The sequence below is a fragment of the Falco punctatus genome, assembly GCF_963210335.1.
Source record: "Falco punctatus genome assembly, contig: scaffold_54, whole genome shotgun sequence".
NCBI classification, from domain to species: domain Eukaryota; kingdom Metazoa; phylum Chordata; class Aves; order Falconiformes; family Falconidae; genus Falco; species Falco punctatus.
In genome coordinates, this window is record NW_027660068.1 from 274,476 (window position 1) to 297,937 (window position 23,462).

Here is a 23,462-nt window from a genome sequence, read left to right on the forward strand (position 1 = left end):
GTGACAGATCAGCAGGTGATGATTGTTACAGGCAGCAGTTCCAGGATCACTGTTTTCCTTAGAAATGAACAGGAAACATATGAAAAAGAAACCCAAGAATTTATGATGTGACAATGGATTTAAATGTAAGTGCATACACATATATTTATTTATATAATGCACACATATAAAAGCTTCAACTTCCTGAAGATGTCAAACAAATTCTGTTTGTTTAAACACCCACACAATCTCATTATTTATTGCATTTTGTACTAAGTCAGGTTGCAAGGGCAGGGACTGTTTCATGGCTGTCTGTATGGGATTCAGCAAAATGAGCTCCCAAAGAGTGACTTGCACAAAGAGTGAAAGCACAAAGAGTGCTGTCGTTTATAAACGAGCCAATTGATTATAGATGTACACGAGCTAGGTAAGAACTGTAAAAAAGACACTGCAAGTAATGAGATTCAGAGGTTTGGATTTTTTTAATTTTTTTTTTTTTTTTTTTTCTGCCGTTCATGTAACAAATGAGGAAGGTGGAGCCCTTTGTGGTATCCTTTGTGGTGTAATCGTATGCCCTCCTGCTTTTGGACGTACATTTGGATTTGGGCCTCTTGAAATGGAGGCCATTGACCTAGGCAGGGCAGCCACCCCTAACCGCATTTCGAGCGGGCTGCTGCCCCTCAGGGCCGGGGCTGGCTCCCCACAGGCCCGGCACAGCCTGCCCTGCCTGCCCAGGCTCTCCAGGGCCCTGCTTTCTCCGCCGTTCCCCGAAGCCCGCGGTGCCCCAGGCCTGCACACGGCCTCCGGGCCGCGGCCACCCCGCTCCCCTCAGCCCCGCACCGCGCGGGAACGGCCGCCGCCTCGCGCCAGGCACTGAGGTACACCGGCCCCGCGCGGCTCCCGGCGCGCCCGGGCCCTCAGCCCCGGCACACCGGCCGCCTGCGCCCGCCGGCGCCACCGGGAAGGTGGGACCCGCCATTGCCGTGCATAGTTTATGTCAGCGGTTAGCAGTTATAGCTGCAGCGAGTTCTCTAGATATAGGGTGTAACCAAATGGGCACAGAGGGTTGGTCTCAACTCAGTGCCCATTGCTCATCTAGGACTGCAGTTAGCATGGCGTGCAATGCACATCATTGATGACTGATGTCATCCATTTCCGGCAAGTCTTTGGTCTTCTGTGGAGTCCACTGAAGAAAGATTGTGATTCTTTCCTATGTTGTGGGCATTAGAGAAACGATATGATACTCTATGTTGTGACGAACGTTAGCCTAGCTCACTCTGTTAATGGTCATCAGTGGCTGTTTGCAGGTCTTTCTTTGATGGAGGCAAAAAAGTTAAGTTCCTATTTCCATTTCACTGAGCCTGTTAACCTGAAGGATAAAACCCTGCTGGAAAAGGCTGACCTCGACCCATCCACTGACTTTCTAGACTCTCTGGAGCATGATATCCCACAAGGTAAAGGTAGAAGAATCGACAGATGCAATGAAAGGGAAGGCAGCCTTGAGTAGTCTGGGAAATGCTGAGGTGACAGGATGCAGGTCACTATGGAGTTTGGTATGCTTGTGAGGAGCTCCTGCAAATCTGTAAAGGAATTGTATCCTTTACTAACTGTTGTACTTAGTTCCCTTCTTAAGCAAGTCTAAATGCTTACAGTGGTAGATGTAAGTGTACCAGAGCTGTTACATCCTCACAACAGATCTGACCACATCAGCAGTTAATAACCCCTCTGCCTGAGTGGCATATTGTCTCTTGGCTTGGGTAAAGCCTGTGACAGCTGGTGTCCCTGTGGGGAGAGATAACTCCGCCAGTGACAGAGGGAATTTATGTGGTTTGAAGTATTGAAGAGACCTCTTGTCTCACCCGGTATTGCTGCTCTTTATCTAAATGGGCTCTCATTAACACTAAGCTAGTATCTCTGAGAGGCTGGATTCAAATGTTCCTTTGATAAACTGTGTTAGATGCTGCAGTGTGGAACAATCTGTATTCTAGTGGGATTACACTGGAAGCAGAAAGGAAGATGTGCCTACTGGAATGTATTTTCAGTTCACATCTCTATTGTTCTGCTGGACAACTGTTAAGTATATTTAAAGCTTCTTCCCCTGGCAGGCTATTTCTCTAAAGAGATGGGCATGATTTTTATTTGCTTCTAACTACCTTTTGCTGATTTGTTGCATTTTTTTGGATTGGGCCAAGTGTTTTCATGGCCTGCTGTCTAGAAAGAACAGAAAGAAAGATTCTTGGGTCATAGTCAGAACTTAAGTTTGCTATTTTATTCCTACCCTGGAGTAGCAGGATAGGATAGTAGGTGACCTGTGCCTGATGGATTTGGCTGGAAGGACAGTGAATTACCAGTGCTCTGACTTTCAGACTTTACGTGTGTGTGATTAGACAAGATATATATATATATATCTTGTCCAATCTTTCCTTTGACTGAGAAGGAACCTAGTGAGCTCCTGCCTGAATTGTGAACATTTCTGACTGTTCAGAGCATAAACAGTGCTAAAATGTAAACCATTGTTCAACTTACTGGGAGTGTCCTTGCTGCAGTCGTTTTACAAAGGTGTAGTCTGGAGGGACTGCACATTTTTATGTATGCTGGCCCATTGAGCTGGCCCTTTTGACTCAAAAAGGAGTATTGCAAGGGAGATTAGGTCCTAGATACCTCCTAAGAAAATTTTAGCTGCAGTTTTGTATGGTAGTTCAGGCATTGCTACTGTTTGCATTCCCTGCCCACCCTTTTTTTCCTAGGGTTTGTGGTAGGGAGACTTTTTAATTTTGTGAGGCCTGAAACCATAGAGCCACTGCAACAGGCGATAAATCTGGGGTGCTTTCTATGTTTCCACTAGAAAACAGGCACCAAGGGCTGAGAGCCTGGAGACTAATTTGCATCACAGAGCTGGTTTTAGCCCCCTTCAGCTGTGGTGAAGAATGGCACCTTTGAAAGATTACAGATACAATTCTGTAGTGTTTCACATCTAGTTCAAGGGACCAGGCAACTGGCAGGTCATGCTGTGTGTTAGACATGAAGATGGCGGTTTTATTGAAGTCTTTAAATCAAATTTGACTTGTAGTCAAATTTTACACAGTGGCAGATAGAAAGCAAGGCTCAGCTGTGCCACTGTCGTGTTTGTCTTCCTGTCGCAACCTGCGGTCTGAGTAAGTGTGAACCTTTGCCCCGTTCCTGGGAGGTTGTTGCTGTTAGTGCAGATCTCTGTCTCCTCAAAAAAGTTAATTCTCAAAGACTACCTGAGCTCAAGTGCAGCTGAGCGCTTCTTAATGGAAGAAAAGAAGATTCATCATGGTGCCTGTGCAGCTCTGGCTGCTCTGTTCTGCTCCTTTTTGGACTGAACCTGAGGATTGATGGAATGAGCTTGTCAGGCGAAGGAAGTAAGACAGGAACTGGTTACAGGATCAGCAAGGCATGTAGCCTCTCTAATTGCACTCTATCACATGCAGATAGGAGCTCTGACATTAAAGAAAGATTAATCCACCCCCCTTTAACAAGCGTTCAGGTTGCCTGAAGTACTGGTTGCTTGTGAAAATGTAGGGGGAAAAAAAAGAACAGGAGGTAGACAGAGGCTTTCTGCTGACTTTATCTGCACGGCTCTGCCGAAGTCCCTCACTCCAGGTTGCAAGGTACTCAAACTCCGGGTCTTGAATTACCCTCTTTCAATTCTGCCAGTTCATGTTGGTCCTGACCCAGCGCAGACAGTGCTTTTTCTATTTCCTGACATGTTGTTCATAGCTCTGGCAAATCCCCTCATTTTGACCCGAAGCTTTTCTTGTCTTTCTTGGCTAGATCCACTCTTGAACAGTTATTGTCAGAGCAGAAGTAGGAATTCCCAAATCTATTGACTCTAGAATTGTGACCGAAGCCAAAATCATCTCTGCCCTCAATAAATACACAAAAAGTTGACCGGGTTGTGTAACATGTGAGTGACGCTCCCAGCGTGCATTAGGATTCTCCCTTAAAAGACCTAAAGAACAGGACTGAGAGATTAAGGGCTGATTTTAACCTGTCTAAAAGTAACAACTCTTTTGGAATAGTTTTCTTGATTAATTGGAAACTGAACATCTGTGGTGGCTGTCAAGGGTGTAACTGTCATCAAATGTATGGGGTGTCATAATAGGAGAGCAGAGGTGTCTTACAGAATGGAAAATTGGAGGCAGAGACAATATTTTATATGACAGCTGAGAGGTGGGAAGAAAGGAAGTTAAACCAGATTGAATAAAGGAAACAACAGTAAAAGAGAGTTTAGTGCAAGATTTGGGGAACCTGGAGTTTTGTAACAAAACTGTCTGCCACCCTCATCTTTATCAGTGATATCTGTGGTGATTGCAGGTTCCAGATTCTGTCCGCGTGTCTGTCTATTGGGTTATCTGTGCACTTCAGGAGTTCAGACTATGTTGCTGCTCCTCCCCTAATCATACTGTGAGTCTGTCTGGGTTTTCTTGGTGTCTCAGCTCCCAGAGACAAGTGACTGTGTAACTTAGATTTTACTTTAAAAATACATTTTTGTAAATGATTGTAGAGAAAAGTGGGAGAATGCAAACCCTGTCTCAAAAGCAAATTCAGTTGGCTTATCCCCTCTAAAGTCGCCAGCTCTCTGAGCCAAACTCATGAATTTGAGTGGCCCGACTCATGATTTTTGAACATGGAGGGGTTGTGATACTGATCTTCTGTCACCACAGTATCAGATCATGTAATGCTTCTTTCTGATCCAAGTGGCCAGCTGGCCATCATGTTGCATGCTGGGATCTGTAGGTTTTGCTGGCCGTATGTCTGCATTAAAGGTAAGCTTGTTTGCTCTAGTCTAAGCAGACAATCTGCTCAACTTTATGCACAATTAGATATAGCCTTTCAGCTGCTGGCAGATTGCCACACTCTGTTGCATGGAGCTTGGCACCCTGGGTGATAGCATCTCAGGATCTAGAGTTGTGGCAGTTTTACATGTGCTTGTAGGTAATGGAATGGTGAAAAAAATAGCAGAAATTCCTAGCATGCCTACAGCATTTTCACTTGATGACCTAATGTTGCATAGGTATGAAATAACGGTCACCTGTCAAGCATTGACATGATGGGAAAAGTGAAAATGGAGGGGGAAGGATGATTTTACTGTCACCATAGTATCAGATCAGGCTATGCTACATTCTGCAAGGACGAATGAAAGGGAATGGGAGAAAGCCTAAGGTACTAGCATGGACTGGAAAGCTTGGGAGGAAGTAAAACAGGGGATGCAGAATTCAGGTCTTTGGTGCTTTCAAAGTACAGTTCAGAAAAGCAATAAATTGACTCTGAGTTTTGTTACAGATTGCTGACTCAGATCACTTTGATATGGAGATAAGGGACACCAACAGGTTAAAAACCTGATGCAGTTAAAAACTGATGCGGGAGGGGAGGTATGTTGGAGGCAAAGGAAAAGAAAAATGTGGATAGGAAAAGATATGAGTGGGAATAGGATTTATAAAAGAAGACTTTATTCACAAGTCATGACTCCCAGTCAATGAAGAGCTGCTTCTGGCTGAAAGCCTACCACAGTTCACAGGTGGAATAAGGGTAGGAATTAGAATTTAAAAAGCAATATAAAAGAAATACAGAAAGTTGGGAACAATTAATGATTGATATAATTTGGAATTTATATTGAGTAGAAAATGACAAGGAAGCCAGGATAACCTGCAGTAGTCCCTGACAACTATAGGGAGGACTTTTTCAACTATATTGATAGGAGAAGAAAGCATAGTAATGGTACTGGAAACTGTCACTAAATGGTGAAGGTAAAAAGGCTGATAAGAAATGTGGAAGAGCAGAAATGCTCGAATTTTTTTTCTGGTTTGTTTTGGGGAAGAATAAGGACTCACATGAAATGAAGACAATAAAATACTCTTTCAGACAGTTTTCAGACTGTTTGCTATGGGAGGGTAGTTAGACAACCTTTACTGTGTGTCAAAAAATGAAAATGGCTGAGCCAGATAAGTTACTGCTGAAATCATTATCTCAGGAGACTTGTGGCATACTTACGATGTTAACCTTTAATAAATTCCAGCATTGCAGAAATATTCCCCTAAACTTATCTTAATTGGTAGTTGTGATTTAGAAATCACTGAATGGGTGTATTTCTGGAGAGGGTCAGAAGGGGATTCAGCTGGGACTAGTGCCAGTACTGGTATTCTTCAACTTATTTATAAATGATCTAGGAGTAAAGAATTGGTGGAGAGGCAAATAATGACAAGGGCAGGACAGCTACAGAGATCTGGCGAACTGGGCTTGCTTAAAGAAAGTACATTTTGATGTAGCTACTTGCAAAGTCACAGACCTAAGAGCAGGGACTGGAAGCCAGACTGTGAGCTGTATTCTGGAAGCTGTGGCTCTGAAAGGAAATCCAGGCACAACCCACTGAACATCAGCTCCCAGTCGGATCCTGAAACTTAAAAGGCTAATTTGATCTGTAGATTTATAAACAAGGGGGTAGCAAATAGGAACAGGGAGGTGATTTTTTTTCTGTGCATGCTGTTAGTGGAATCAGGACTGGATTACTGCACATTGCAAAACTGGAGAGTTACAGAAAAGAGCCACAAAAGGATTCAAGGGCTGGTGAGAGACATAAACAGTTCAATCTGTTTACCTTGCAGGAAAGAACATGAGAATGACTGTATCACACTGTGTAAATACTCCATGGAGTTTAGGTATTGATTATTGAAGATCTATTTAGTATAGCAGAGACAGGCGTATCAGGAATCAGCAGCTGAATATTATAGCCAGAAAAATGAAAATGAGGAACTAGGTACAAATTTTAACAGTAAAATTACTACCGTCTAACAAGGATAATGGAGGAATTTGTGTCTCTTGGTATCTTAGCATCATTCTGGATGTCTTCCTGGGAATTGTGTTTTAGCCAAAGGCAAATCTAAGTTGCTAGTCCCAGACATGAGTAACTGAGTTAAGTTTAATGTAGGAGTACAGAACAGGTGATTTCCTGATATGCCTGGCTGTAAACTTGATGACAGCCATGGAGGGTGATTTTTAGTTTGGGCTTCTTCATTGTCAGTGACATTAACGCAAAGGTGGCAATGTGCTCCTGAGACAGCGACTCTAAGCACAGGACTCTCCGTACAGCTGGCTTTACGCTCTGAACTATGACGCATGAGGGCTCAAAAGAGGACTGAGGAGATTCCTGACTTATTGCCATGCATTGTGTAGGGTAGACCGGGGAGCTGAGACCTCTCAGATGTGATTGCTCTGGCTCTGTAATGCTGGGATTTCGTAGCGTCATTCTAAACGGGTATACAGTGGCAGGGTGGATCATAGTGAGTCTTGTCTAGTTGCTGTTTCATGATTCAGCCAGAGAAGTGCCTAGAGAGAAGATCGTTTCAGCTCCTTTACCATTTTGACTGCGGAAGAAGTGACAGCCACTCAGTCTGTAGCTCCGTTTGTTCACCTGAAAGTGCAGTGATTTTGAGGCATTCCTTACACAGCATTGCAGACAATGGGATTTGTGGCTGTTTCCTTGGCTGAATACTTTGGGCACCAGCCTTTCTGCAAACTTGCTGAATAGTAGCCTGGGTTAGAACACTCATAACCTCCTGTTCTCTGAGCTTCATTGGCACGCTTTTTACCGGTTTAGCAACAGCTGGTGCTTAGTGGGCCCTTGAAGATAGAGAGGCTGCGTTTCTAAGTGGGAGATAATTTCCTTTGGCCACTCTCAAGGCCCATTTTGGTAGCTCCATCTTGGTTGCCCCAAAAGTCCAGGTGCTGGAAGTAAGGCGGCCAGGAGGCATGAACCTGCTTTATCTCCATGCATTAACACAGCTAATTAACTCCCTTTCGACCCACCCTCCAGGCGATTAATCCTCTATCAGCCTAGTCTCCAGCCATTTGAAGAGTCTGTGTCTGCAGAGGTATTTACAACCCCCAGCTAGCGAGCAGAGAGCAAGCCTGCCCGTTATCAGGGCTCTAAGACAAATGGCTATCTCCCCAGTGGCCTTGCAAAATCCAGCAGTGCTATGCTGTGCTGGCCACCTACTTTCACCCAGCCTCCCTTCTCCGCTAACATTTCACTGATGTGACCTGAGCCCTCCCCTTTCATTGCTTAACAAGAAGCAGCACCTCCCCAGCTCTGTGAAAACTGAGAGCAAAAGCACTTTACCTCTTAGCCTGCCAAGAGCCACACGGGGACAAGGCTTTTCAAGCTGTCTTGCTGAAATTCAAACTAAAAGACCCATAATGAATGAGAGGGCAGTGCTTCATATTAGCAAGGATAAAAAGAGGTAGCCAAAACATAGAACAAAACTCCTAGTGTGCCTCACAGCTATCCTCATTCCTGGTTCGGAGAGGTGATCTGTAGGTCTGGCAAATGTGTGAAACTGAGCTGCAGCATCCCATGGAGTTACCTGACATTTATAGAAGTGTTTTTGACAAACTTCATAACACAGTAGTGCAGAAGGAGTAAAACAGATTAGCGTGCATCAGAACAGTCGGCTTTCGGATGTAAGAATCGAACCAAACAGTTAGCTCAGTGGGCTATTACTTAAAGCGTTGGTACCTGAAGTTCTCTGTTAAAACTGAAGTCATCCATCCCTAGAAATAGTTCCAGGCTGGCCGTAGCTGCTGCTTTCCAGCAGGGCGCACTGTGGTCCAGGCGTTGTCAGTGCTGCGCACAGAAAAGGAGACTATAGAAAAGCAAAACGAGAAAGAAAAGCACCGAGAGCAGCATCAAATTGAGGAGAAGGTATGGCCTGAGTTTCCAGGCTGTGTGTGGTATATTGACCTTCTGAACTGTAGGTATGGAGAAGCTACTCTGTCCCTTCCAAGCTAAGGCAATTTCTGGAATGGTCCTGGGGCTTTTCAATAGCTCTCTTCGCACCCTTAGTGATTACAGGCATGCAATGGATGTACGCAAATACATAAGCATGTCTCCTACATCCTTCAAAAGTAGAGACACTCTTCATGTTTTTGGACTGAGGAGCCTTTAAAGGCTGTTAAGGCTACGCCTGCAGCGACCCAAGAGCATTGCCTGGGAGCAATACAAGATGTTGTCCTCTTACAAGCTGGGGGGCTGCCAGCTCAGGAGTTCAAGATCAGACTGGAACCTCTCCTGCTATGTTGCCACGTGAGGACTCCAGAGCCAGCTAGTATTAGAGCTTTTGACTGGCCGTCTGTGGTCTGCTTTGATTTCTGGAAAGGAGTCTGCTTTCCTTGGGCTTTGTGTCTATGGGTAATAAAGCAGTGCATTCACTGCTTTTGGGTCCTCGGTCTGTATCACCTCAGGGGTCTTGTTTAGTCAGAGACCTTGGATGAGTTTATACTGGAGCAGGGCTGCCCATCAACCGAGAGCCGTGGTGGAATCCTTCACTCTCCTGACTGCTGCAGTGAAAGGAGGAGGACAGAAGCAGAGTCTTCCGTAGCAACTTTCCAGGGATTATAATTGAAGTTTTTTCCTTCTCAGTAAAAGAAATCATGGCCCACCCTGTCTCTGTTTCAGCTCCTGGTTCATTGGACATGAAAAGGAGATGAACTTCTTGATGAACTGATGGGAAATGCGGGTGAAGCCTCTTAGGACCAGAAGTTGTAGTTTTATCACCACATCGGTCAGCCTTGGCCTAGCCCTTTCTCTAGGGCATGATGAAAAATCACTTGCAGGGGAAAGCCCAGGGCAGTCTGTATGTCACTGAAGTCACAACAAGGTCAGCTTTTGCTAGGAGTGATCTATTTCTGAGTGGCAGCTCCTGCCTGTGCAGCAGCTGGCATTGGTGCCAGCCCTCTTTATAGCTTTGCTTTGCTGTTTGCTGCCCCTTTGGCCATAGAACATTTGCAGGGAGGAAGTAATGGGCGTTGTCTTGCTTTACTGTATGCAAATGTCATATAGATTGAAATTCTGCAGGCTGAATGGGTGCGTGGCTGTGTGTAGAGGGAAAAGGATGAGACAGTTCATCTATGGGTATATTTGTATGGCAGTTGTGCTGTGCAGGTTGTGCTGTGCAGAGACAGCTAAAATATCCCAGGCATTAGAAGATGCTTAGCCATCTTTAGTGTTCAGAATCAGCTTGAATATCAACACAACTGCACCATGCTGTGTGGATACGCTCAGTGTGACAGTCTTCTCAGAAACTGGTAAGCTCTTCAGGTAATTCGGGCTAGATTTCAGTATCTAGTTTAGTATGAGAACATCAACAGTTAATAATCCATGCCATCTGTTCCTCACCCTAAGCCCTTTTAACTAGCCCTGCTAATCTGATGATGAGGTAAGAAGTACAACTGGGGGACTGACAGGGCTTGTAGCCTTGCCCCTCCTGCAGGAGAGCGAATTGGATGTCCTCTAAGCATTCGATGGGTTTTGAATCCCAGCATCGACTGCTTTGTGTTCTCTCAGAATTCGGAGATCGATGTGAGGCTCTTTGCCCCTAATCCAGCCCCTGTTCATCATTATCACCTCCTCAAAGTGGCCAGTGCTTTGTTATCAGGAGAGGCAAAATCTTACAGGGCGGCCATAATCTCCTCTGAGAGTCAGACAGATATTCTCCGTGGGTAAGAAAGTGACAGTGACCGAAAGCTCTAGGGGGAAGCAGGCTAGAACAAAGCTGTCCATTGCATCCTTTCATCAAGCTGTTAATCTTTCTTTCAAAGACATCACATTTGTTTGGTGACAAAAGCCCCAAAGAAGCTGAATTGAGCCTGAAATCCTGTAGCAAGATTTAGAGGAAGCGTCTTTCATTCAGAGCAGGGAGGGGCGAGGAGACTCCTTCTTTTTCTTCCTACCAACCAATGGGCTCACAGAAGCCCAGGAAGGTGACGGATTAATGCAGGGGCTCCCCAGGTAGATGCTACGTGACTCCTGGCACGCTCCACACAGCGACCAGCTGAACAAGAAATATGGAGTGTGACAAGATCCAGCATAAACTTGTGCTTTGGAAGGAGGGTGCTTTGCCTCTCTGAGAGATTTGTAAATTTACTACAGAAGACCCAAGATACAATGATCAGTATTACAGTTGTCAGAATCCAAATAGCACAGATTTTAACCAGTTTTTCTACTCCTAAATTTTGATTGTATATTGTCTTGCTGTTTCCTCCAGTGCACAGCCCTGTTCCAAATCTCTGTTCTGGATGCTTTCTGTGCAAAGTCTGCATCTTTTTCTCAAGAACAACAACAAAAGTTAAAAGGATCCTAGCTCTATTCTAATTATCAGGTGGATTTAGGACTTAAGGGCAAACTAACTGGGCTATAAGGAGGCTGCAATTTGATGTGTGTTACTTCTGTGCTAGCTTTTTCAGTCTTTCCCATCCTTTACTGCTCATTTATGTCTGTGTATTGTCCCTTCTTTTGTGTTGGCATTACTGGCTGTGCAGCCAGATTTCAGCTGGAAAAATAATTTTATTTTTGGCTAAACTATTTTTCAGCCAGATCGTTTCCCTGACCTGGTTCACTGAGCAGTAAATAAACACTTTTGTGGTCTCTGTGATGGAAGAGTGATGAGGAGGGGAATAAGGGTTTGGGGGCAGAGCCTGCTTCAACTGGATTAAGCCACACTGTTGTCAGATGTCTAAGTATGGCCTCATTTCAGCCAGTACTTGGAGGCTTCTGAATACTGTGCTCCTGGGACAACATTGCAATGCCTGGGTCTTCCTTGTCAGCAGGAAACAGGTACTTTGTGCGTAAATGGAAGGCCCAGGGCTGTCTTAATCATTTGTGCTGCAGAGGCATCCCCAGTGGGAGAGGATAATGGAGAGAAAAACCCTCTGAAGCAAGACCATTTTACTTTGAGGTTTGGGCATGGTTGTATTTGTGTGTCAAAGATGTGGCAGGCATTAGGACCACGCAAGAGCCACTTGGAAGCATCTGACTGTTTGTAAACTGTGCTTTCCTGGCTCTGGAGGCTTTTAAAAATAGTACCGAACCTGCAACCAGTCTGTGTTTTTATTTAATTATTATTAAATAGTTATATGGGCAATTGGAAATATTGACAGCAGTGTTAACGTATGGGGTGCAAGTGGTGTGTCAAGCAAATGAAAGAGATTTAGTTTGTAGCCAGTAAATGGCGTGATAGAGTCTGAGCCCCACATATAAGAGCGTTTGGATGTGTGTCCTTATGGCTGGTAGGCTGTGCCTCAAATGTCCGTGCAGCAAAATTTCCTTACAGCTGCTCTGCTGTGCAATTTGTCTTTGTTTCCTATCGACAGCAAATTAGAAGTAGGAAGCTCTTTGCAGTGCTAGATTTTCTGTTGGAGGGAAATGGAAGCTAAATCCCATGGGTGCAGTGTAGCTTTGTCAGAGCTAAGTGCCTGGGGTCGCGCAGCCAAGCAGTGGCTGCTTTTGCAAAGGGAAGCGGTTATGTTACCCCTCTGCGGGTTAATATTTGTGCTATAACTCCATACTTCACCCTCACTCAGAACTGAACTGCAGCAAGGTAGGTTACAACCTGCTCATGTGGCAGCGTATTGTGTTAATGGTAAGAGCAACCATGCTGACGCTGCTTTTCACTTGAGACATTTCCTCCTTTGAAGAGGAATTGATAATGTCACTTTTATGACCCTCTGTGAGCTTTTGCAACATGGAGCCTCTCTATCAGCCTGTCTAGCTCTTAAAGCTGTTTCTTCTCAAGCTTGTACTGAAACGAGGCATTGCTGAATCACCTCCGAAGCAGCAATGTTATGAGAGGTCATACTGAAAGTGGACCAGTTCCCACAGGAAAGTTCTGCAAACAGCCTTCTTAAAAGGCTTTTGTTTAAAAGCTAATGTCTCACGCACCCTGTTGCCTCTGTGAATTAGAAGATTCAGCCCATAGCTGAGACAGACATGGGGATGAGACAGGGATTTCTATTGGCAACTGGAAAGGAAGAAGAAGCTGAGAAGTAGGTTGACTTTTGAAATTCAGCTCTGGTGTCCTGGCAGCTGTTGAAGTGCCATAAAAAAGGCAGTGGTTTAACACTGGGTGAGCATCAGAATCTTCAAAGCACTTTCCTGTTTGGGAAAGATGTAAGGAACTCCTCAGAATTCCTGTCTGCGTTTGGAGGGGTGGAGGCTGCAGCCTGCTCTAAAGAGGGAATAGGAAGCTCCAGATCTTCATCCAGCGGATATTTTTCCCATGCTTTTTCCTCCCACACAGCAGATCCCTCCCTTCCCTTCTGGAGCAGCAACAGGCAATAGTTTCAACACAGACAGTGCTTGGCTTCCTTAGGTTTGCTGGGTGCAGCTTCAGAACTAATTTGCTCTTTTAAAAAAATGGATTTTGAAGAATGGAAATCTTACCAGAGCGGTGTTACTGTTAGAAATCTCTGGCGTGAGAGCAATGACCTCTGGTTCCCTGTACCTCAGCAAGCATGATGAGTGAAGTTAACTCTGCTGCCTGATTTAGGGATAAAATAGGCTAGGTACAGCTCACACGTAGATGCAAGTAAAAATCAGTATTTAACTCTAGGAAAGCCAGCTTTTACTTGCTGTCTCTTAGTTCTATTTGTATTCCCTCCAATGCAAATAATAGTTCGTAAATTTTTTTTCCTGACAACTTTTATCTAGGAGTCTTGGTGTACCTTACAGACTGATGCTCTGAGTTTCTCAGCCTCCCAGCAAGAGACATGTTGTCTGACACAGGGGCAATGAACAGTACGGGGACTGCCCTGGGATATTCTGAGCCAATATTAGAAAGGATTTGAACCCAGCATCCCACTCCTGCATTTTTATAGTAATAGAGACCTACAGCTACCTATGCAATGATTTTACTCCAAGAACCATTTGTAATAGCAGGGAGGTTTAAAAGAAAAGAAAAAGGATAAAAGAAAAAAAAAAGGATAAACGCAGCATTTCATTTTTGCAGTTCTCAGCCCTTTTTATATTTTATTATGAAATGCATTTCTAAGGCATTTTCTTGAAGGAGGAAAGAAGGCATATTCATTTTAAGCTATTATTTCATGCTGTTCATTAGCTTCTGATTAAAGTACATTTAGAGTGGTTTATGACATCATTATTTCAAACTCCTACAAGAAAGGTGGGCCTGAAAAAGCATTTTTTATTAATATAGTGAGGTTTGAGCTGTGATGGAAGAGAACACAATTGTCTTGAAGCTTTCAAGGAGAATAACTTGCTCCGTGTCTCATGAGTTCAAATAATTTTGTCTTCTGGACCATCTCCTCAAATGCTGCTAATGTGGTGAGGTATGGGAAAAAACAGACTGAGATAATGGGCTCTAAAAGGACCAAAATAAGTGGTTAGGTTTCACAACTTTAATGTGCTGCCTCCTTAGAAGGCAAACACCAGCACTGTGTATCAGTGCGGTTTCTGAATTGATTTTGTGTGTTGCAAAGGTCCAGCCTGGAAAAGTATACTGAATAGATCACCTTTGATTGCTGTGTTAGAAATATGTCCCCAGTGATCTGGTTAGTAAAAGGTAGAAGGTGGCACGGCTGCTGCTGTTTTGGCTCTGCAGAATAAAGAGCAGCTCTATGACTAATTCTTGCTGAAAACAGGATCTGAGTGAAAATGACATTACAGTTTCAGACAGTTTCATGTAATTTTTTTCCTCTCTTCAACGAGTGTTGTGTCAGTCCAGGTGGGATTGCCCTGAAGTAACCTGCTTGTTTTGTTCAGGTCCTTATTTCACAGGAAGACTTATGCAGCATCAGCAAAACTTTATTGTCCCTATTTGCATAGAATTAGATGCAGAGCCAAGCATCAGAGAAGAGCTAGAAAGCTGCAACAATGTAATATTCCCCAAAGGTCTCACATTTGTGAAATGACAAATCTGAGCCCTTTGGGAGTTTGCAGCTTGGACAGACAGTAGGGAAATGAAACAGCTGCACATCACAGCCTTCAGAGATCAAGCATAAAAGTGAATGGAGCTGTCTTCAATTACATCTGTCCATTTCTGCCAGGTGTGAAGGTACATGGGAAGTTCCTTTGATCAGCAGAGTTAACTGCTGATGAATCCTCTGCAGAGATAGATAAGCACACTGGGTAAATGTTGTGAGGAGATCATGGATCCATGTACTGTATTGCCCCAGGGCATAGATAAGGGGATTAAATCAAGTTGAACTCTATTTACTCTACCTTCTCTGTGAATTTGTCCAGCAAAAAGAAGTCTGAATCCAGATATAGTTCATGAGAGCATTAATATACCTGTTTTCCTTCTCAACTTTCCCATTTGTCATGCTCCAGGCATTTCTTTTCGTTCTTTGTAAATAGTTTTGGGCAGAGGATTCATCTGTGTACATGAACATATATACACACACACAAGCTATCACATGTACCCAGGCTGCTGGATGCTTCCAGTATGTTGGGAGACGTTTAGCAAACCAGATAATCCCTAGAGGCTCTCACCACCCAGCAAGGCAAGGCACAGTCCTATTCTTGACAGACTTGCTTCTCAGAGGACTGGTCCTAAATCAAAGACAATGAGAGGTCCTCATTCCATTAGCTTTTTGTCAGAGAAACTCTTTCAAAAGTTTACAGTCACCCCCCTGCAAACCAATGTGTAAAGCCACAGCAAGAACCACCAGTACGTGATAAAGGGCTTGCAGATCATTTCTGCAAGCGCAAGCTGCAAGAACCCTGCACTGAAAGCAGAGTCGATGTTCAAAGGAGAAAGGGAAAAAGTCATTTGTCACATATTCAGACCTATTTGCTTGCCACTTGTTGCTCAACTCCCCTATGCATAGTCTAGCTACCGCCACGAGCAAATGGTGAAAATTTTTAGAGGCAAAGTTCAATAAACTGTTTGAAAGCTTGTCCTTTGACAGCAGATGGCTGTAGTGCTTCAGCCACTGGGTGATCTGCCTCATCATGAAATGTTCTTCACCTGGGATTCCACGCTATCCAAGTAGTGAAGTTTCTTAAGAACATGCAGATTTTGTCAGAGACCCAGTCAGTTAGAATTTGTAATCCCAGTGGCTGAACCATTAATATGTGGTTTTACTCCAGCTATGACCAAGGTCCAGTCCAGTTTGTGTCCATATGAGTAGCACTGGAGAGACTGCATGGGAGACTGGGGTTGCCTGGTCTGTGAAACCACTGTGTGTGAAGACACTAGCTCATGCTTTAACTAGGATGTGTGCAAGGAATGTTACAGTGCAAGGAAGATGGCACACACCTGTACTGATCCTGCTCTGTATTAAGTAGCGCTTTGCTTTACTGAGATTCCAGCTGTTTCTCTTTAGTGGCAACATGGAGCTGAGTGAGTCAGAAGTAAGCTCTCCGGTATGGAAATCTCCCGAGTCCTTAAAAGATTGTGAATGTCTCTTTTGTACTTCTATCCTGCAGCCAGAGTCACTTTGTTAGAAAGTTCAGTGACTGCCATGGAAGGCAGGTGTTGCTGTCCATTTAGTTCCATGTTTGCATGTAACTGAAGAGGGTGCTTTGGAAGGTAACAGATCAAAGACGACACGGTGCATATTATGATATAACCAACCTGTGGAACTTGCTACTGAAGGAGACAGGGGAAACAGTGGTGCCCAAGAAACTTCTGAAAAGTACAGAAATACAAAGAGAAGAGGGAGGTAACAGGTGAGCAGCAGAACTCACGACACCTGGTTTTACAGGGCTTTGAATTGTGGTGTTCCTTTCTGATTCTGCAGCCACCATATATACTGTTTCCTCTCAACTTCCCCCCCCCCCCCCCCCATCGAGCCCTCAACTACTGCAGTTTGCCATGAACTGCTTCAGAGACTACATGTACTGCAAGTGAGTGTGCAAGAGCCCAAAGCTACAAGCACTGATTGCCCAGATAGCTGCTGCCGGGCAAGCCAAACAGCCTGTGCTGCCCCACAGCTGCTGGCAGATAAACAAATAGCTTCAGGAGCTGCAGTCAACCCTTGGGCCGTGTCCTGTGGAGACCTGTTGTAGGAACCTGTAGTGTTAAAACACTTCAACCCTTTGTCGGATGCCACTAAAATTGGCCAAGAGTCAGAAGTGAGTGGGAAGGGGAGGACTGGCAGCTGACAGCAATCACAGAAGCCCTTCCCCAGGCTAACCGTGACCTAAGTAAGCATGAGTCACAGCATAAACTGATGAGCCTAAAATTATCTACAAGGATGAATACTGTCTAACTGTCCCAACGCATTATGGGCTTTCTGCTTACTCTGGAATTGGCACATTTTGACTTTGGGTGCAGACAGCCTGACCGCTTGACTCCAGGCCCGTAGTAGTATGACAGCTCCAACTGCACTTTTTTATTTGGGCCTGCTGCTTTTGCTTTTAGATGAAGATTCAGCAGGAACCTTCTTCCTTACATTGTAGCCTCTAGGCATTACTGATTTGGTGCTGAAGCTGGTATTTTCTTCTTTTGGCAGCTCCTTGCCCTCTGGCATTGAATCCAGGCTGATGCTCCAGCCCCCTCCCCTCCTGTGTTGTTCCCAGGCTGTCAGATGCAAAACAAACACTCAGTGGCTCAGAGCTCCTTGCATCCAGGAGAAATTGCATTTTCACACTGGCTCTGAACCTCCTCCGCAGAGCCAAAGCAAAATTAATGTGGAAACTAATCCCTTTGCCCCTACCACGCACATCCTCTTCAATGATGGAGCCAGGAAAGACTGAAGAGAATTAACCTTTTCTGCAAAATTCTTTGAGCTAAGAAATACCCTGCTTTTCATGCTCTCTTCCTCTTTCCCAGTTGCTGCATCAGGGAAACCAGTCTTCTCTGGAGCTGAAGTGTCTTCTTCCTCTTCTCACTACTAAAGCTACAAGTTTATTTTAAAAATAAATTCCATACTATGCAGGATTGCTATAGCTAGTCTTGGCTCTCTATAGCTAGTAGCTAGACCAAGTAGGTGGCAGCTTGGTAGAGTAACTGCTGCCCGCTCAGAAGCATCCAAGAATAGCTCTAGCCTCTCCTAGGGATCAAGTATACAAGTCTGGAGCTCCAGGGGTCCCTTCCTGTGACGCATATGGCGTTACTATCATAGCCATGGAATATGCTACCGTGTGAAGCTAGACACAGACATCTGGAATTGAGGGCAGCCTGTAACACTGAACTGACAAAAGAAAAAAGGTATCAAGGTTTCTGGTCTCCCTCACTTCCCTTTTCTCAGGTGTCACAAACTCCAGTGCAGCCTTGTGCACTGTTAACTGGCCAGGCAGAATGCACTGCAGTCCCCCTCTCAGCTTAGGGACAGCTTGCTCCAGGAACGCTGCCTCTTTCTCCTTTCCAGGGACTGCACTTGTGACATACTGACAAATGGCATTTTCTTGCACAGGCTCCTGGACTGTCCAGCTAGAGAAGGGAGGCACTGTGGTGGTGCTGCGGAGCCTGCTGCGGCTGGGACTGATGTTCTACCATGTCCCAATGACCGAGCGATATGGCTATGTCTGCTTCGGCACTGGCGAGAAGAACTTGGATCTGCCCTTCATGCTGTGACTCGCCTGTCTGGGATGAGGGCTCGAGAACATTTAGATTTTATACTTAGGAGACTTTTGTTTACTGCTTGTTCTAATAAATGTGTGAAACCTCTGCACTTTGAGCAAGATTCTTTTGTGCCTGGATTCTGGCCCCAGTTCTTTTCTTAGGACTTTGCTGTGTGCGATCCTCCTTCAGCTCCAGGTTGAATTCCCTGTTATGTGTCACTGAAGATCCTTTAGATACTGATAGATGGCATTTTCTTCCACGATGGGTGAAGCCCCAGGTTAGAAATCAAACCTAGGCCATCTAGTTACACATGCTTACACAACCATGACACTTCCTTGACACCATGCTTACACAAAAACTAATTTGGAGACAGCATGAATGAATGCCTACTATCACCCATGAACGACAAACAGAACAGGGCTGCACTCAAGAGTAGAAAGCTCATGCATACTGTAAGGGATCTGTACTAAACCCTGAACTCGAGAAAGGCATATTGAAGAAAGTATTTTGTTTTTCAAATGTTAGGTTTCATGAAAATTAGAGAGGTCCTTCCAGCTCATGGCATTAAACTGTAGAAAACATTAACTGTGGGCATCACCTGGTCTTTTGCAAAATGTGCTCATTCAGGTTCATCTCAAGGCAGTGGTTTAATCCAGTGACTTTTCCATTAGTAAAGCTCATTGAGCAGAGCTACCTAGGCTAGAAGACGTAGTAACTTCTGTACGCAGGAGAAGAAAGAAAAATCTTTTCCCTTCTGAAGGGCTGTAGGTTTCAAAGCTTCATAAAATAGACGGTCAGCCAGAGATTTTATCTCAGTATAGTTAATGAAGTCTTAGCTCTGCCTCCCAAAGCAAAAAGATCTTGGCCAGCTCAAGGGGCTGAATGTAGGGCTTCCATTTCACAAAGTAAGGCTAAGAAGAACGATTATAACTTGGTTTCCTGGGTAAAACGTGTTTATCCTTACTCTCTGTTCCTGTCCATGCTGATAGGTATTAGCAGATGATTCTGATGAAAGCAGTACAAGGTTAAGTGGCATAGTAGTATATAAATAAGCTGTGTTGATCTGTAGCCCCCAGACAAATATCAAAGAAACGGAGCCAAAGCCATAATGACCCTGATAAATGTAATGACCTTTTCATACCAGGCCCATAAGTAGCACGTCTCAAGTAGCAGTGGTCAGTAGGTGCAAGGTACACGCACGTACTACTATACAAGGAGAGAAATGGTGCCACCTTTTAGTTAGAGCGTGGAAAATTATGCGCATCCATCAGGCCCAAACTATCCCAGGAAGCAGCCGTACCACCAATACGGACGACTTAAGGCAAATGTATTTCCATGGGGAAAAAATCACAGGCCAAGTCATCAAGGATGTCAACATTCTGTATTTCCTAGATCCAGGAGTGAAGCACAAGCCAGAAATCCTTAAGGGGACGTGTAAGGTACACACGTCTGTTTACCACTGCCATAGGTGTTCTGCTGCAAATTATGGATAGTACAGATAATTAAAAAAAATAATTTCAGTAGTCATAACAATTTCTGTTACTGCCAAGGAAATACAGTTCTGCAGGAGACTTTTTCTTCCATTAGTGTCACAGGTATAAAAGCCCAAATGAGGCAGATCTGAGCTGAAACACAGGTTAATGGGGAATCACCATTCATTGTTGGAAAAAGCGGGAAACATGCTTTTCCAAACCCAGTCGTGAACCACGATGAAACAAAAGCCTTCAGATCCTTTCCAGCTTTGAGGTAAAAGTCTTTGCCCCTCCTTTCTCCAAATCATTCTGCACACTGGACTTTGCTTTGCTAAATCTTGTATTCTGCTAGAGGAGCAGGTTGCAGCTCATTCACTGGAGACAGTATAGAGTACTAATGACAGTTTTGGCATAAGAAAATCGGGGATACTGACAACCTTGCAAAAAAAGCAGAGCAGTGGGAAACAGCTGTGCTTACTGACTATGCCAGTTCTGTCCATTAGTGGTTTAAGCAGAGAGGCTTGTGTGTATGTTTGACATTATCCTTCAGCAAAGGGTGTCCCACTGGCAGAGGTTTTTTGCACCACTTAGGGCCCCTCTTCCAGATAAGCTTTGCAGATCTGACGGACCAGCGGGTCAGATACCTGTCAAAAAAACACAAATGCATTTCAGCTTGAGAGTGATCACAGAGAAGAGGTTCCAACTGAAGCAGGAGCAGGCACTGTAGCCTTTGCCTCCACACATGCCTCTTTATAAAAGGAATAACCATGAGCAGAGCCCCCTCAATTCAGAAGGGGCCACTGGAAAGGAATCTTTCTTTGTTTTGGAACTTCTGAGCTGCACCTCTGCGCTGAACCCCCTGGCACCTGCTTGACTTCCAGTCTTACAAATCAGGCGTAGTCTCCAGGCTGCTGGCAAGTTGTCCACCTGTAGTGAAACTGGAGTGCCAAACCCCGTCATTGCAACCAAGTCCAAGACTGAATGCATCCAGCCTCTATGGGAGGTGTTATTTCAACAGCTGGCCTCAATAAGGTAAACGAATTACAAAGGCTAAACTCTGTGAGAAATAAAGTCTCTAAAAAGGGGTTAGTTTACTTCTGGTGGATAATCGGTTATTTCTTCTGCATGTGATGGGTTTCTGGCCTAGTCTTGTATTTTCATACATTCAGCTTTGCTTTAGTGTTCTCTGTACAATACTACTGCAGCTTGGTGGTGCGGGAAGTCAGAACCTACAGTGTAAGAGGTACTAGAATGGAATTATCATCACAAAACTACAAATCTCTGTGAAGAGCAATGTCTGGCAAATATCCTCTGTTTTTTACCATTTGAAGTTTTAGGCTTGGCTTTGCAAACAGGCAGGGGATTTCAGATCCAGAATCAGTTACTGGAAATCTTACCCTGCGGCTGGGTGGCCTAGAGTTTTGTTAGACTTTAAATCTTTTGCTACCAGTAGAGAGGGGAATAGAGGTCCTCAGAGAAAGAGGAGTCTTTTCGGACAATAAAGATCCAAAGTAAAACCCTAGCATAATCTGCAAAAATAATGTTCTAACAAATTAGAATTTGGAACAGACTGATAAACTTTGTCCAGCGATGTTTGCATGCCTCTGGTTGAGTAATCCCATGGTCTTAATGTAACCTCAATCAGTTATCCTCTCCCCAGACAGCTTTGTTACCTTCTATTTTGCATCGTGCAAATTTGAGATATTAGGAACTTTGGACAGAGACCATGTAGTGCATTTGTTTGAAGGCATTTGGCACATTCCTGAGAACTACAAAGCAAGCTTGCTATGCCAGGCAGCCACAGACTATGTAACAGCAAGCCCATTTTCCAAGCACTTTTCTTCCTCAGCAATCCTGAACAGCACAAATTGAAAAAAGAATCATATTTGGAAGTACCTGCTACTGAAACGAAGCCACTTCAAAAGGCTTTGCTTTTGCTTTGAGAAGTTTATGTTAGTTAACTAAACACCTAGAAGCAACAGCAGGAGGGATCTGGGAAAAGGTATCAAGCAAGATACAGCCACTTCTTCTCCTATGCATGCATTATATTAGTCTCTTTTGACCTTCAGAGTTATGCTAGTGCATTAGTGGAATCCTTTACATAACAACATCAGGACAGGACTCTTAATTTCTCTTGCTTTTAATTTCCCATGCAAGGGGAGTTCAGCGAGACCAAACACAGGTCCCCAGTTTGGAATCTGGCAAAGAACCATGGCAAGGCAGCTCCTTCGGGAGAAGCTGCAGGGGTATTAGATGGGCATGTGGGGCTTGGCCCTTCTTTTCATATTCCCCTTGCTGCAGGGGGAGGTCTGTAGCACAAGTTTTGGTATCGCAAGACGGCACTTACAGTGAAAGTGGAAAAAAAATCCCCAATTGTTTTAATGCATCAGCGTGCCAAGTGCACTTCTGGTCACGTGTCCACATGCTTATGGGAAAGTGCTCCCGTGATAATAAATGATCTCAGTGGGAGAGAAGTGAATGTGTGAATGTGAGATAGATACACATCAATGCTGTGTGCAGGTTTAGACAGACAGTGGCTTTTTAAGAAACCCCTCTGTTTCTGTGTGGGGGCTGGAAGTGCACACCCCAATTCTGCATAGGAAGGAGGATTTAGTAATGGCCTGATTTTAAAGCTTTTGTTATTTCTCTTTTGAGCAGGTCTAATGATTCAAGATTTGGCACTTTCTCTTGCTGAACCCAATGTCACGTCCTAGTGCCAGGAGAAATTGTAGGCTGTAGGAAGTGCTATCTTCCGGCAGAGATAACAGACCTGTCATCTTCCTCTTCATCAATGAAGAGTCCAGTGGTATTTTTCGTGAATGAGTAAACCCCTGTTTATAGTATCCTGACCAAGACTGTGTGTGGAAGTCTTGTGTGTGTGTGTGTGTGTGTTTGTGTGTAAGAAACCATCTCAGTTTCCAAACTGCAGTGGAATCTCTCCTCATTTCAGACACATCTTGCTTTGTGCACATACATTGATTTGTTAGTGTATCTGAGGAGCTAGTTCTCTTGCTCACTAGGACAAGATGTGTTTATTCTTTTTGTTATAATTCTTATAGCCTTTTTTTTTCCTCTCTTTGAAGTGCTGAGGTGCAGTCACTCTTATTGGCTGTTTGTGGACAGCGCCGTGGTTTGGTTTGTGCATTTTGCTCCAGATGAAGTCAATTTCCTTTTGGAGAAAAATATTACTAGGAGGAAGCTTCTTGTGACACTTTATGGATGCTGTGGACCTCAACTGTTGGGATGTAATGATGTTAAATAATAACAGCAACCATTATTCTTCCTCTGCTGATCAGTTTTGGAGCAGTGCTCTGCTATTGTGCTTCTCCAGCTGTCCCTCCTCCTCTCCCGTTCCCCTCTGCCCATCCCTTGGCTTGCACCTGTACGTCCCACTTGCCCACTGTCCAGGTACCTTTGGGGAAGCACAGATATGTCTGTAGTCCAAAATCCTACTGTGACTTGTTGGAAGTGTTCCAGCAGTGGTAAAAATGCTACATTTCATAGCCAACTCAACAAAAAGAAAGGGCTTTGCATGGATGACTCAGTTAATTTCCCTTTGCCTACCGCAGAAGCAGCTGAAGGATTTCCAGTTGGTTGCGCCATTAGCCAGGGTGTCTCACTGCGGGTCTATTGAAATTGCATACACAGCAGCAGCCATGGCTGTTGCACCGGTGAGCTAAAGAGGGCA